Source organism: Hesperophylax consimilis, chromosome 6, assembly GCF_061612785.1.
Source record: "Hesperophylax consimilis isolate HC1 chromosome 6, BYU_Hcon_1.0, whole genome shotgun sequence".
Lineage (NCBI taxonomy): Eukaryota > Metazoa > Arthropoda > Insecta > Trichoptera > Limnephilidae > Hesperophylax > Hesperophylax consimilis.
The window spans coordinates 36,077,934-36,092,232 of record NC_142841.1 but is presented as its reverse complement, the minus strand read 5'-3'; the positions used below and the strand labels follow the sequence as shown (position 1 = coordinate 36,092,232).

At 31.0% G+C, this 14,299-nt stretch overlaps 1 protein-coding gene across 1 annotated transcript in view; it reads left to right on the top strand.

The window, feature by feature from the left end:
* The first annotated feature begins 5,617 nt into the window (after positions 1–5,617).
* LOC149423290 (fatty-acid amide hydrolase 2-B-like) overlaps positions 5,618–14,299 on the top strand; it is a 100,892-nt gene continuing 92,210 nt past the window's right edge. Inside the window, exons 1-2 of the mRNA XM_089632941.1 lie at positions 5,618–5,744; positions 9,500–9,586. The gene's annotated coding sequence lies outside the window, so the exon portion shown is untranslated. The remainder of the gene's footprint in view (positions 5,745–9,499; positions 9,587–14,299) is intronic.

Sequence of the window (14,299 nt, the reverse complement as noted above, 5' to 3'; positions counted from 1 at the left end):
TTTTTATTATTTTAATATAGATCATAGTAACATTAATACATACATTTTTTTGCAAATATAATATTTAGGTACATAATTGGTCATGTATACCTTATCAGAAAAGAGGAGCTCTTGTGCCTGATAAGGGAGCCACGATTCTTACTTCAGTGATTCAATGTTATGTGTAAAATATAAATATAATATATCCATATATTTTTTTAATATAAGTTTTTTTTGAAAAAAAGTTTGATTTTATTGATTTGTTCTTGTTGGTTCGTAATACAGCGCAATTCGGAAGGGAGATTATTGTAGTTTTTTATGGCTTGGTAAATATAATGGTTTTGCATTTGAGTTGTTTTAAAGATTGGCGTAATAAATTGATTTCCATTTCTCATCAGTTTGTAAAATTCTTGATATTCTGTGTTATTTTTTTCTTTACACATTTTTATAATTGAAGTTTGCTTAAATATATCATCAATATTTGGTACTGGAAACATTTTAAAAAGCAATTTTGTTGGGAAAGTAGAGTTTTTTTTAAGTATTACCTTTATAATAATTTTTTGCGAGACTTTTACTGAGTTTAGGTTGTTTTTATAAGATCCTCCCCAACCTATGATTCCGTAAATAAGCAGGGAGTGGACAAGAGCATAATATACATTTTTTAGTATTTTCACATTTAAAATATTTCTTAACCTAACAAATATATATATACATTTCCTTATTCTCTTTACTAACTCCGTAATATGGCTTTTCCATTTCAAATTTTCATCGATGATCACACCAAGATATTTAATTTCAGAAGAAGAGTTGATTACAGTACAAATAGGATTAAGTAGTTTACAGTTGACATTGTCACAATTTTCATCATGGATTATGATATTTACTTTGTGTTTAGGTATTTTTTGTAGTGAAAATAATACATATGTTGTTTTTTTGGCATTAAGTGTGAGTAGGTTATTATCAAACCATGATTTTAAGATATTAATACATTCATTTGCAAGTTTGTTAACTAGTTCCCATGTTTGACCTTTTATTAATAAAACAGTATCATCAGCATAAGAGATTAATTCACCTTTGATTTTCTGTTGGAAAATGTCATTTACATACATTAGAAATAGTAATGGTCCGAGGACCGTGCCTTGAGGAATGCCAAATGTACTTGTTAGTGGTGTACTAAAGGTTTGGTTTAATTTTACAATTTGAGGTCTCTCTGTTAAGTAGCTTTCTATCCATTTAAGAGCTAAGTGGTCAATGCCATTTTCTTTTAATTTTAATATAAGTCTTTCATGGGAAATGCTGTCAAATGCTTTCTTTAAGTCAATAAAAATTCCTATACATTTATTTGATTTGTCCAGGGCACTCTGAATACTAGATGAAATTTTTGCAATGGCATCTTGGGTACTTTTTCCCTCTGTGAAACCGAATTGATTTTCATTTATAATCGAGTTTTTTTTTAAGAATGCAGTTAGTCTTTTTTTAACAATTTTTTCAAAAATTTTCGATATATTAGATAAGAGTGAAATGGGTCTATAATTAGAAATGTCCTCCGGGCTACCGGACTTAAATATTGGAGAGATTATGGTTTTTTTATACGTGCTCGGGAAAACTCCTGTCTTAAATCTATTGTTTATAATATGAGAGATTGGTGTAGAAATATAATTTTTAATGATTTTTAGTGTTTTTACAGCGAGACCGTCAAATCCCGGAGCAGAACCACCTCGCATTTTTGATATAATTTGTACAATTTCAGACGGATTGGTTGGTTCGAAGAGTTCGAGTTTAGTTTCTATATTTGGAATATTTTCAATATACATCTTATTTATTTTTTTCACGGTAATTTTTTCTGCTAGACTCTTTCCGATATTTGCAAAGAATTCGTTAAAAGCGTTTGCTCCTTTTTTAGGTTCTTCAATACAGTTAATTATGTTATTGTTTTGTATTACACTCTTAATAGTATTACTTTTGGTATTTTGTTTATTTTCCATGATTTCATTGATTATATTCCAAACTTTCTTACTGTCATTTTCAGAATCATCAAGTTTATTTTTATAGTAATTTTCTTTCGTGTTTTTTATGAGCGTGGTTAATTTATTTTTGTATTCTCTAAAATGAACATTTAATTTAATGTCTAGTGGTTTTTTTTTTGTTTCTTTATAAAGCCATTCTTTGCGTCTTATGGACACAACAAGCCCATGTGTTATCCACGGTTTGATTTTACGAAATTTTGCTGTATTTCCTTTTGGAATAATTTTTTTTGAATCATTTATAAAGTTCGTTAATCTATTTTCAAATATTTTACAGCACTCGTTGACGTTATCACTTCGGAGAATATCTAACCATAATTCAGATGACAATTTATTTTTCAAAGATTCGATATTAACAACAGATATTTCTTTTTTATTATTAGCAGTTTGTCCGCAATGTTGGTTTATCGCCTGAGGTATTATTGAATTGTAATGTAGCGAAGTCATGTAATGGTCGGTAATTGAGGTTTTTATAATTCCCGAGTTTAAATTATTTATATCTTTGATATTTGTGAAAATGTGATCAATGCATGATGGACGTTGCCCATTGACGTTTCTGGTGTAAGAGTTTATACACGACACATAATTCAATTCCGCCATCATATTTAAGTAATTATCTTTATCGTTCGATGTATAATCGTGCGATATATTTAAATTAATGTCACCTACAACTATAGTATTCGCGTTTCTGTAGTTTAATAACACATGTCTTAATTCTTCTATAAACAAACAGACAGTAGACGAGTGTGTTCTGTATAGAGAGATAATATCATTTTTTTGTTATAACACTTCATTTGTACATGTAAGCAGTTTGTTCCATTCACATTAATTTCTTCCTCGCACAATATGTCACAATTATGTTGTACGAACATAACGATTCCACTGTTTTTGTTAATTCGGTTTGTAGTAGATACACAGGTATATCCCGGTATATAGTACGCCACTTCGCCACTTGAATGTGTTTCCGTTAACACAATGCAAGCGGGCTTCCTGAGATCATTATTTACTGTTGTCAAAAATTCATCCATGTTTCGTTCCAAACTTCTTATATTCATGTGTAGAATTAAAGGACTGAGATTGAGGTCGTTTTGGTGGGTACGATATTCTTGATAGCTGTTATATGTTTTTTCGTCAATATTATTTTTTTCGTCTAGTACGTTACATTTACATTTAATAGATAGATATTAGGTCATTCACAGAGAGAGGGTGAGTATATATTGTTAAAACACGGAACAGGAAGGAGTTAATGAATAATAACATGCTCAATTTAGGCATAATAAGAATGACAGTTGTTTGAATAAATGAAATTTTACGTATTTGTGATGGATTATTTCAAATGAAACACTATTATTGACTACATGTCTACAACTGATATTAACTGTTATGGTACCTAATATAATTTGCTCATAGGAGACTTGCAGTGCTTAAATATGTGTTACAACCGTCAATGTCTATAAGTTGAATCAATATCGTATAGTTTGTCACAACAATTAAAGATAGTTACAACAAAGTTGACTGAAATAATACATTATTACATATTGATTAATTGTACCCGTGTTTATGGATAAAAGGAGGGTAATGGTGCAATGTGATTAGCAGTCGGTTTAATTAAAAGGTGTGAATTTTACTCCAACTGGTGGTAATTCTTTTCCTAAAACTGTTACTGTATCTAATAAAGTTTAAAGTTAGATTATATATACACCTTCATCAGGAGAGTAAAAATCTATATATAAAGGTAGATTATTACAATATAGCGCCCCTGAGGTAATATCTCACAAAAGCGGCGCCATGCAAGTTGTCCAATTAATAAATAAATATAATGTTTACATTTTATTATGTACGTATGCATTGATATACAATGGAAATAGATAAAATAATGTTATCCGATTAAACTTTATTTTATTAAAAAACAAATAACTTTTTTAACTTCACTTTATTATATACAACCAATACATGTTTCATGAACGAAGTATACACCGAAGTCAAAAATTAAATATAGATTACAATTGGAAAAAAGAAGTGGAAGGAGGGGGGAGGGGTAAGAGTAGGCTGGGTTTATAAGAATTATGAATTACAATATGAAAGACCAGTTAAGTGGGAAAATATTTAAAAGAGAGTTTATAAAAAAAAATTCTTGTTAATTACATCTACTTTTATAAACATGTTCTCTTATTTCTAAAATTTCGAAATTATTTATTTGTGATGCTTTATATCCTGTGTGAAGTATTTTAAGACCTGAAATTTTTTTTTGCATATAACCATAAAACAATATATTCATAAGACAAATAACATTTAATAACGGTTATTCTAATAAATTGATAGTTGAAATACTAAATAAAATAATTAAACATATTATCTTCAAACGGTATTTTTACCCTAGTTCTTAAGATATAAATAAACAATGGCGTAGAATTCTGTTTGTGGATAACGACACTTCTAAAATGATATATATATAAACATTCCTGGTACTATTCAACCGGCGTTTTACACTAATAACAGAATGAATAAATATATTCTTAATAATATAGATTGCGAAAATCAAACAAAAAAATCAGGTGTTTATAAACTCAATTGGGCTGGATTTGTAATTTATTTTACAAAGGTAGAACCAATAGAAACTTTGAAGTCAGAACTAAAAAATATCTCAGGGTTCTAAATGGAAATAGTGAATATGAGTTTGCAAATCATCTTTTGAATCACACTTTCGATAAAAATTCAGGTCTTAAAATACTTCACTCAGGATTAAAGCATCGCAAATAAATAATTTAGAAATTAGAAAACATGTCAATATAAAATCAGATGTAATTAATAAGCAAAAAAAAAATTATAAATAATAATGAAAAATGCCATTGCAAAGTAGAACTAAACTTCCAGAAGAAATCTTATTATTAAATGCTTGATGTTCAAGTAATTTTGCATATTTAAATATACGCGCCAGTCATTTGATTCGTTTCTTCACCGCCAGAGGGGCGCTCTGTCGGCCACCTAGCCGCGATGCGTATCGGGAATCGGCCATATTGAATTAACGCCTGCTTTTTTCGTCAAACGTCAAACGTTATCACGTAATTGTGGATAATTTTCACTGTAATGTAATTAATCCAATGGATTATGAACTTTCTAAGACATATTTTCTTCGATATTATCCAAAAATTGTATGAGCAGAAACGATATTTTTTAAGAAATATTGTATTACATGTGGCGATTCTATTTCAGTATGAAATGGTGTCTTAATCTTTAAAGTCTTATTTAAACACAATTTGAATTTGACCAATCACAGGGCCTACACCGTCCAGACGCTGGAGTAATAATATTATCAGATGACTACACAAAGTTATAAAAAAAATTTGTCTCGTTTATTAGAAAATTTCACTCACGAGTAGTTATTAAAACTTTTACTAAATTTATATATGTGCCTGTGATGGCAAACATGAACTTTTGTATTACAATTTTAAGATTTCACTTTCATAGTTATTTTGTCCATAAAATGCTTATGATTATATGAGTCTACAATCTTAACTATTGACCCCGGTTTCAGATAATGGTGACACCTACCGGAAAATTGAACAGCCTTAAAACTATATTTTTCTAACACATTTTAAACTTATGGCAATTATATTTTGACAGCTGTCATTTTTTAATTTCATCACAAATTGAAAATAATAATGACGTGTATTATAAATGAATCTATCATGTTTGTATTGAGTAACAAAATGGATATTAATATGGAACCAAAATTATGGGGTAATAATTCATTTCCTTCTGTTCATTCATTTGTAACTAAGGTATATTGTAACCCAAGTAGATTGTATTCAAAAACTTTTTTTCCTTTATGAAATATTGAAAAGTAAGATGGTGACTTAAGTTTGGAATATTATATATCTTTATTGTTTTTCTAAAGTAAAACTCGATGATTATATCTTTATATTCTTCTTGCACCTCTGATATCGAAGTTTGTGCACCATTTTTGCTATATTTCACTGCTCAAAACAATGATCTTATTCTTCAACTATCTAATTCTCTTTGGTTCAAGCAAGAGTTTTATTCATATAAAATGGAGGGTTCTATCCGTTTCTATGCCCTTCATCGTCAGGAAATGTTTGCAACTTATGTAAAAGTTACACTAGTTCTTGTACGCTACCTACCAGAACATTAACTTTAATGATCAACTGCAGTTGTATGAACTTATTAATAAAAGGTTGAAGCATTGGGTGAAATGCAGATTACGCCAAACTCTGGGAATTGAATAAAAATGCACTTTCTAGATGAGAAAAGTGTGTAGAAACTCATTAAAAAAAGAATTAAGGCGCGGAAGAATAAATTGAGGGAGATACAGCCGATCAAAGTTTAATAAAATTGCACTTCGCGATCTGAGGGTAAAATTCGGTTTATGGGAGTATAACCGAAATTGAACTTGATTTAGACTAATTTAGGGCTGGGGAATCCGAATCTGAAAGAATTAGGTGGGGGTCGGCACTATTAACTGAGTTATAGGGTTTTGAAACTTTGTACGCGATACATAGAAACCATGTTTTATTTATCAATTATGACTTAAGAAAATCAAATTAACAACTATTTACTTTTGAAATTTCAGTAGTGCCAACCAAAAAAAGAAAAGTGTTGCCATATATAGTAATAATATTTTTTTACAAAATAGGTTAGGTTTTTAGTTTGGGTTAGAGTAGGCAGAAGAACATAGGAAAAAGGTATTAGAATTAAATCACAAACCAGTCTATACAAACCTAGCGTAGCCCACAAACTACTTGAAAACTGGGATATAACTCTAAAGGGGACGCGAGCAGGCGTTATTAAAGGGGCAATTTTGTGTAACAGGAAATAACATGGAAAAAAGGTATTAGTATTAAATCACAAACCGTCTATACAAACCTAGCGTAGCCCACAAACTACTTGAAAACTGGGATAAAACTCTAAAGGGGACGCGAGTGGGCGTTATTAAAGGGTCATTTTTTTGTTATAGAAAATCACAGTTAGGTTAGGTTATATATATACATAAATTAAGTATTTACAAGATTTTAAATAATAAACTACCAATCTGGCAAATGATATTTAATTTTCAGAATTTTCCATGCATTGATATTATTATATGGCAACACTTTTTATTTTTTGGATGGCACTACTGAAATTTCAAAAGTATTAAAAGTTTTTAATTTGATTTTCGTGACAAAATATGGCGGCGGACTGTCTGAATATGGTGATAATATCAGATCGCGAAGTGCAATTTTATTAAACTTTAATCGGCTGTATCTCCCTCAATTTATTCTTCCACGCCTTAATTCTTTTTTTAATGAGTTTCTACACACTTTTCTCATCTAGAAAGTGCATTTTTATTCAATTCCCAGAGTTTGGCGTAATCTGCATTCCTCCCGAAGCATTTGTAAAGCACAATATCTATCCATTCTTTCTAGTTTATAGAATGCCTTGGAATTTTAGCTTCAATGGACAGTTAGGCAGTTGTCCCACGGGTCGGTAAAGAATCGACAAAAAACTAGTGCTGTAAAGACTCGAAAAATGTTGCGTGATGTATGTTGTATGATCTCTGCACACGGTAGCTAAGTTATGTCGCTTGTAGCTTAGAAAACTGTCAGTATTGCAGATTTCTGTCTGAATGTCATTATCTTATCATCATCAAATTGACTCAAAGTACTATTTATCATAAGGGTACTATTGTAACAGGTAATTTAATGTATTAATACAAATTTTAATTTGATAGAGATTGAGGAGGTAGCCAAATGGTGCTGAAACATGTAAACAATAACAAACGATTGTGAATCAAGTCAGTCACCAAGTGACAACGAGATTGTGGAATATTTTTTGATACTGTTAATGCGCCTAAATAATAAATTCTTTAGAATGTTTAAAATCATTTTTAACTAAAATAAATGTTATTGGTAAAAATGGTAATTAGAAGTTTGTTACGTGGTGTTGGCGCTGACAAATATCAAGCGTCCACTGAAACCTGGTACCGTTAGCTGTACATCACATTGCTTCCTCTCGGCCCCCGACCCATTTGCACTGTTTACAGATCCCAATACAAATATATTGATCGTTGGGCCCTTGGTAAACCACGCTCAGTTTTTGGTTACCGACCCGTTGGACAAGACTCCTACTTAGTATAATTCTGATATGTTGAATACCTCAGCACGGGAGACACCAGTGAGGATATCGTTATCTACTTTCGATATGTACGAAGGCTCTTCGGAAAGTATGGCCATAAATAAAACCAGCATATAAATTACTACCCGCATTCAAATATTTTATTATCAGATCCACACCGGATTCATCCTTAACAAGGTGATGGGCTCCAAGCCACTTCTTCATGTGATTGAGTGAGTGAGTATGGAAATCAACTCATGCCCTGTCCCCCGTACAACCTGGACGTTAACCTCCATCTGTTAACCCTTCAGGTTTTTAAATATTTTTACCAACAAGACATGGCGAATTTTCTTGGATCTTCGGAATTCTGTTTAGGTATCTAAAATGTGCTACATATTACTCATTTTTGAGGTTATCGTTAAAAGAAATACTATTTTATAAACTAGATAAAATTGTCAATGACAAAAATATTGAACTTTCTAAAAGTAAAATTTTTAAAATCAAACATCAAAATGTTAGCAAAAAACTTACCAGGACATTTTGACTCGGGACGTCAATAATTTTGAAAGAATATATTTATAAAACACATTCCTTTTGTATAGGTAATTAGTAATTAAACTTTCTCTCCACTTTTTGTGCCGTTTAACTTTCAACTGTCAATTAAAAAATTCCGCCAATTCGTAATCATGTATTTTGACAATTTTTTTAAATTTTATCCATGTAATAATGCATAAATATTTGATAAAAAATATGCAGAATAATTATTTATCTTTCTAATGACGAACAAATCACATATCTACGCATTATGCAAAAAAAAAAAAAAACTTTTATAATGTATTGACGCCCCGGTCAAATCTGTCCTTCAGAGGCTATAATGGAATATGATGTTTGTGGCTAGTAATGTCCTTCCGAGGCCTGAAGGGTTAACTCACATGAAGAAGTTACTTAGGGCTCAGCACTTCAATAACAAAGAATATCTTCAAAATGGTGTGATTGGTTGGCTACATTCTCACATGGCCGAGTGTGATGTAGAATGAATTTTCAAATTGGTGAAAAGCTACGACAAGTGCTTTAATTTAAATAGTGACTATGTCGAAAAATAGTGGAAAGCTGTAGTTTTAAGAGGCACATAATAACACATATTTATACCTATGCGGGTCTTTTATTTATAGCCAAATGGTAGTTACTTTCTGAACAGCCAGTTAACCGGAACTTTGATTTTAGTTAACAGTAGTTGTATAACTCAGTTCTTAACTGTCCTCAATATGTGATCAAAGTAGTTGAGTGTTCTGCACTGTATATGTATATAGACATTATGACTTCCCATTGTTTCTTCTTGCAACATGTACATAAGAGTTCATAAAATTTTGTTTTCATTATTCCAGTCTTCCTAAATCCTTCAAAGTTTATCGTCACAAGTGGAAATATATAAATTATTTAATATAAGTTCGCCAGTGCTAAAACTGTAAAATGTAAGTAACTTATTCAATTTGTTCAAATTTTTTGGTCTTCTGTAGTTAGGTCAACTTTTACAGCTTATGGACAGTGTGATGTGAATGATATATCAAATATGAACACCATCAAACTTACCTACGAGTATATTTACAATCATGACAATAAAATACTTCGAATACAACACTATTTAAATAAATGACTATTTTCATTTGTAATTAAAATGACTCCACAAAGTGATTTTGCAATTATTGAAGAAAAGAAAATATTTGCAATCAATTAACGCACATAATTTAATATTGATATTTGAACTAGAAAGTGGTGAGCGAACATGGGAGGGTCTCACGCGGTGTGGTAACCTCGGCAGTCAGGAACTGAATGGTTCGGTTCCGAGACCGTGTCGTTTATTATGTCTGCCATTGGTGTTTGCGTCACCAATAGATGCTACTTCATTGTTAGATCGCTGATATGTTCGTTCCCACAAACTTTTGAGCATTTATTTTACAGATTACAGAACAACAATAATTTAATTTAACAACACGACAAAATACACTATTCCACTGCAACACACATAAGCGAAATTATATTGCGAGCTCCCCAATACAACGGTTTCACACTATGGGAAACCAATACTTAGGTAATGTCAATATATTTAATATTAACTTTGCGAATTTTGTGGATCACGTAAAAGATTTATTTCAATACTATTCCTAAATGAAAGTTGTATTTTTGTAAACCAGTCAAATCACTGTATTTTTTAATTTATGTTATTGTTCTTTTTATTTTTTGCATATATTTTTTAATGTAATTTTATTTTTATTATTTCTTTTTCATGTTTCAAAATTGTCTGTCATCAAAATTGTACCATCTACATGTAAAAACCTTCTGGGCGTTAAATAAATAAACAATATAAATATAAATGTGTTTGCAATAATTTCTAAGGATGGGTTGTTTCTCAGAATTTGAACAATTCATCACATTTTAAAGTTAAAATTCAAGTTTTGTGAAGGTGCTATTCAAATTAGAATGGTTGCAGGCTTGAAATCATTGCACGCTCTTAGCTCTAGAATTAATGTCATTTTTTTTTTTTTTTTTATTATTTAATAAATTTTTACAAGTTACCTTTTTAGACATTTTTTTTTAACTACCATACTAGGCTAATGCCCGTGTTGTGGTAGTTATACATGAAATAATAATAACAATGACATAAAAGAACTAAAAAATACTTATAGTAACATAAGTATGTAAGTATAAATCATAATGAAGTAATAATAAAAATAACTTAGAAGAACTAAAAAATACTATTTTATAGAAACATAAGAAAGAATTAGAGAAAAAAAAAACAAATTTAATGATAAATAAAACTAAAAACAAATATATTAAAATTAATAGTAAACTGAAAAATAAAGAAAAATTATATGTATATTTAAAAAGATACAAATAAAAATTAAAAATATTAAACATTAGGATTAAAATATAAACATAATTAATATAGATTGTTTAATGCATATAATTGTTTGTGTGCAAGTTTATTTATCTTAGGTATTATCTATAAGACAACAATATGTTTATATTCAACACTTAATTTTAATTTTCGTGATATGAGACAAGTTGGAAAAGAAGTTTTTAATAATTTTTTTTTTTGTGTTAGGAACTCATATAATCTTTAAAGAAAGGTCGTCCCCTTTCAAATATCCATTGATGTACACGAGCAGTAAATATGCATACAGAATTACTTGACTTTAAGTCGGTACTCAATGCATTGTATATTTTAGGCGCGATGAACCAGAATTGCCGTTGAGCGAAAGAGGTTTTAGTTTGAGGAACCACGCAACCCAGGTTTGATGAAAAGCGGGTGTGAGCTTGGTGTTGTGGAGCCAACATTATTTCGAATATGTACTACAAATAATTAACTTTTTTGTTTTCTCACTTTTATGTAAATATTTTATCTTATAATAATATGAACTAGGCGACCTGTGAAAATCAGTTCCATGATATTTCATCAAAATGAAAATTCAACACACCTTTAAAAAGTGATACAGAGTCATATTTATCGGGATGGAAACAAATAGGTTTAATAGTTACTTATGTAACCTATTTTACCTAGTTTTTTTTTTCATTACTTTTCATTACTTTATACCACTTTTTGTAGGTGTGTTGAATTGTCATTTTGATGATATACCCGTTCACCGTGAAAATCAAAAATCATGGTATAAATTAATTCGAATTTTGAAAATGGCAATTAAAATAACTTTCTGTTCAAAATATTATACGGGGTGTCCATTGGGTAAAGTTCACAAACTTCGGGAGGTGATTCTACATGATACAAGTACAAGTAAAAAAAGATGTATATTTTTTTGAAATTTCAACGTATTAAAAGGTAGTTTTCAGGTACCTACAAAAGTTGAATTGTTTGTATGGAGAAAATATTATTCTTCTATGGAAAAATATTTTTGTGTTGTAAAAAAACAATGGAACTTCGAAAAAAGTTATTTTTCTTTTTTACCTCTACCATTATGTAAAATCACCTCCCGAAATCTGTGCTCTTTACCCCCAGACACCCATTGCATTAAACTGGAGTTACTCAAGATAGACACACAAATGAAATCAGTGTTATTGATATTTTTTTTATATACTCTTGTCTACCTTTAAACATTCTTTCATTTACAACAAATTTGCAAATGAATGGTAATTAACCTCAAAATAGATTAGGTTGTAATTTTTTTTATTATGAGCAATTTAAACTTTATAACTTTTTTTTATGGATGTTATAATTTAGTGTAAATAAAAAATAATATTAAAAAAACATTCTATAATATGGCTTATTAGAAGAAAGAACATTGGTAATTGATAAAGAATTTCAATGCATATTGGTTACCTACGTTAGAAATATACATACAACACATCAGAATGGTAGATACTCTCAGTATAGCACTGGTGAAATGAAATGTTGCTCGAAATGGCTTTAGCCGTCTTCGGTGACCAAATTTGAATAGCCAGGTGCTTCTATACCTTTCTCTTCCCCACATCCTACCCTTCCCCACTACCTACAGCCTCACAACGACCACAATTATTGGGGATGTAGATTCACCAGTCTCTTACTTGTACCTTGTACTACTACTACAGGGTTTTCCAATAAGAGGTGTTATTTTGAATAGCCCGCTATTTCGATAGATGTTACTTTTGAAGCTGTCATTTATAAAATTAATAAAAATGGAACGATACACGCTTCAACAACACATTGAAATTATTAAGATTCATTTGAGTGAATCAAATGCAAATCATCTGGAGTGATGAGGCCCATTTCCACCTCGATGGCTTAGTCAACAAGCAAAATTGTCGCATCTGGGGCTCGGAAAACCCAAGAGTTATTGCTGAAAAGCCTCTCTATCCTCAACGTGTGACTGTTTGGTGCGGTTTACGGTCCGGCGGAGTCATTGGACTTTACTTTTTCGAAAATGAGGCTGGAGCAACAGTTACGGTGAATGGATTGCGCTATCGAGAGATGATTAATGATTTTTTTATTGCCGGAATTGGATGGTATTGATCTGGACAACGTTTACTTTCAACAAGACGGCACTACGTGCCACACAAGCAACGAAACCATTGATCTTTTACGATTGAATATCAAAATAACACCTCTTATTGGAAAACCCTGTAGTTTCCGGACACAGTGTAAAAAAAACAGTTTTTTTTCCTTAGCAAACTAATCATATTTCGGCCTTAATATCTGTATTTTGCGGTCAAAGTTTATTGACATCGACATTCTACATTATTCTATTCAAACGCCCTGTTTACCATAATCCTGACCAATGACAAAAATGCTGTATATATTTAATTTAATAAGTATTTAGGTATTATTTTTAATCTCAGAGGCTCGCGTCCTGTGGGTCGCGTGCCAATTTTTGTTGACTCATGAAAAATCCAAAAGTTGTGAAATTTCGAAGTATGTGTTCAGGCTTTATCTTCAGATACGTTAATTTATTCCTAACAATATGATAATGGCTATACAGCATACCTAAAAACACACAGTGCGGTATTGAATGCTTTAAAAAAAAACCGCGCAACTTGAATAGGGTTTATTTTATTTTATTCGGTACATCGTACCTTTTTAAGCATCAAGTTCTGAAGATGACATCAGAAGGATGATGGCCCCAAGCAGCGATATACATTGATGAAGGCTATTTCGGCCGCATTGTGGCACGTCTCGACACGTATAGCGGCGATTTCCACCTGAATTCGGTCCTTGAGTTCTTCCGATGTAACATTCGCAGGAAGATGTCGCAAATGCTCAAATAAGATTAGCGCGCAAGATTGAAGTGCATCCGGAAAGCGACGAAAAACGTCCATTTTTAAGAAACGTGCGGATGGCGAAGCCCCGGTGTTATCCAGACCAATCCATGGTAACGACTGAAAACGGCACGACCCTCAACACACTTTTGAAAAGAGATATAGAGTCATAAAAAGTGTTGAAAAGACAACTACGCTAAATAGGTTAAATAGGATACTTTGTTAGGTTAAAGGTTATTTCCATCGCTTTTAACGACTTTCTTTCACTTTTCAAATGTATTTTCCACTGTGTTGAATTGTCATTGAACCGCTTTTAAATACTTGTATTTTAATTTCGTTTTCGTGAACGAATGAATGCAAATCTTGGAAGTGGAAATTAAACTATTAATCCACTTCCCGACGTCTGATGGAGCTGAAACTCTGCAAATAGACTTGTTGTCGTT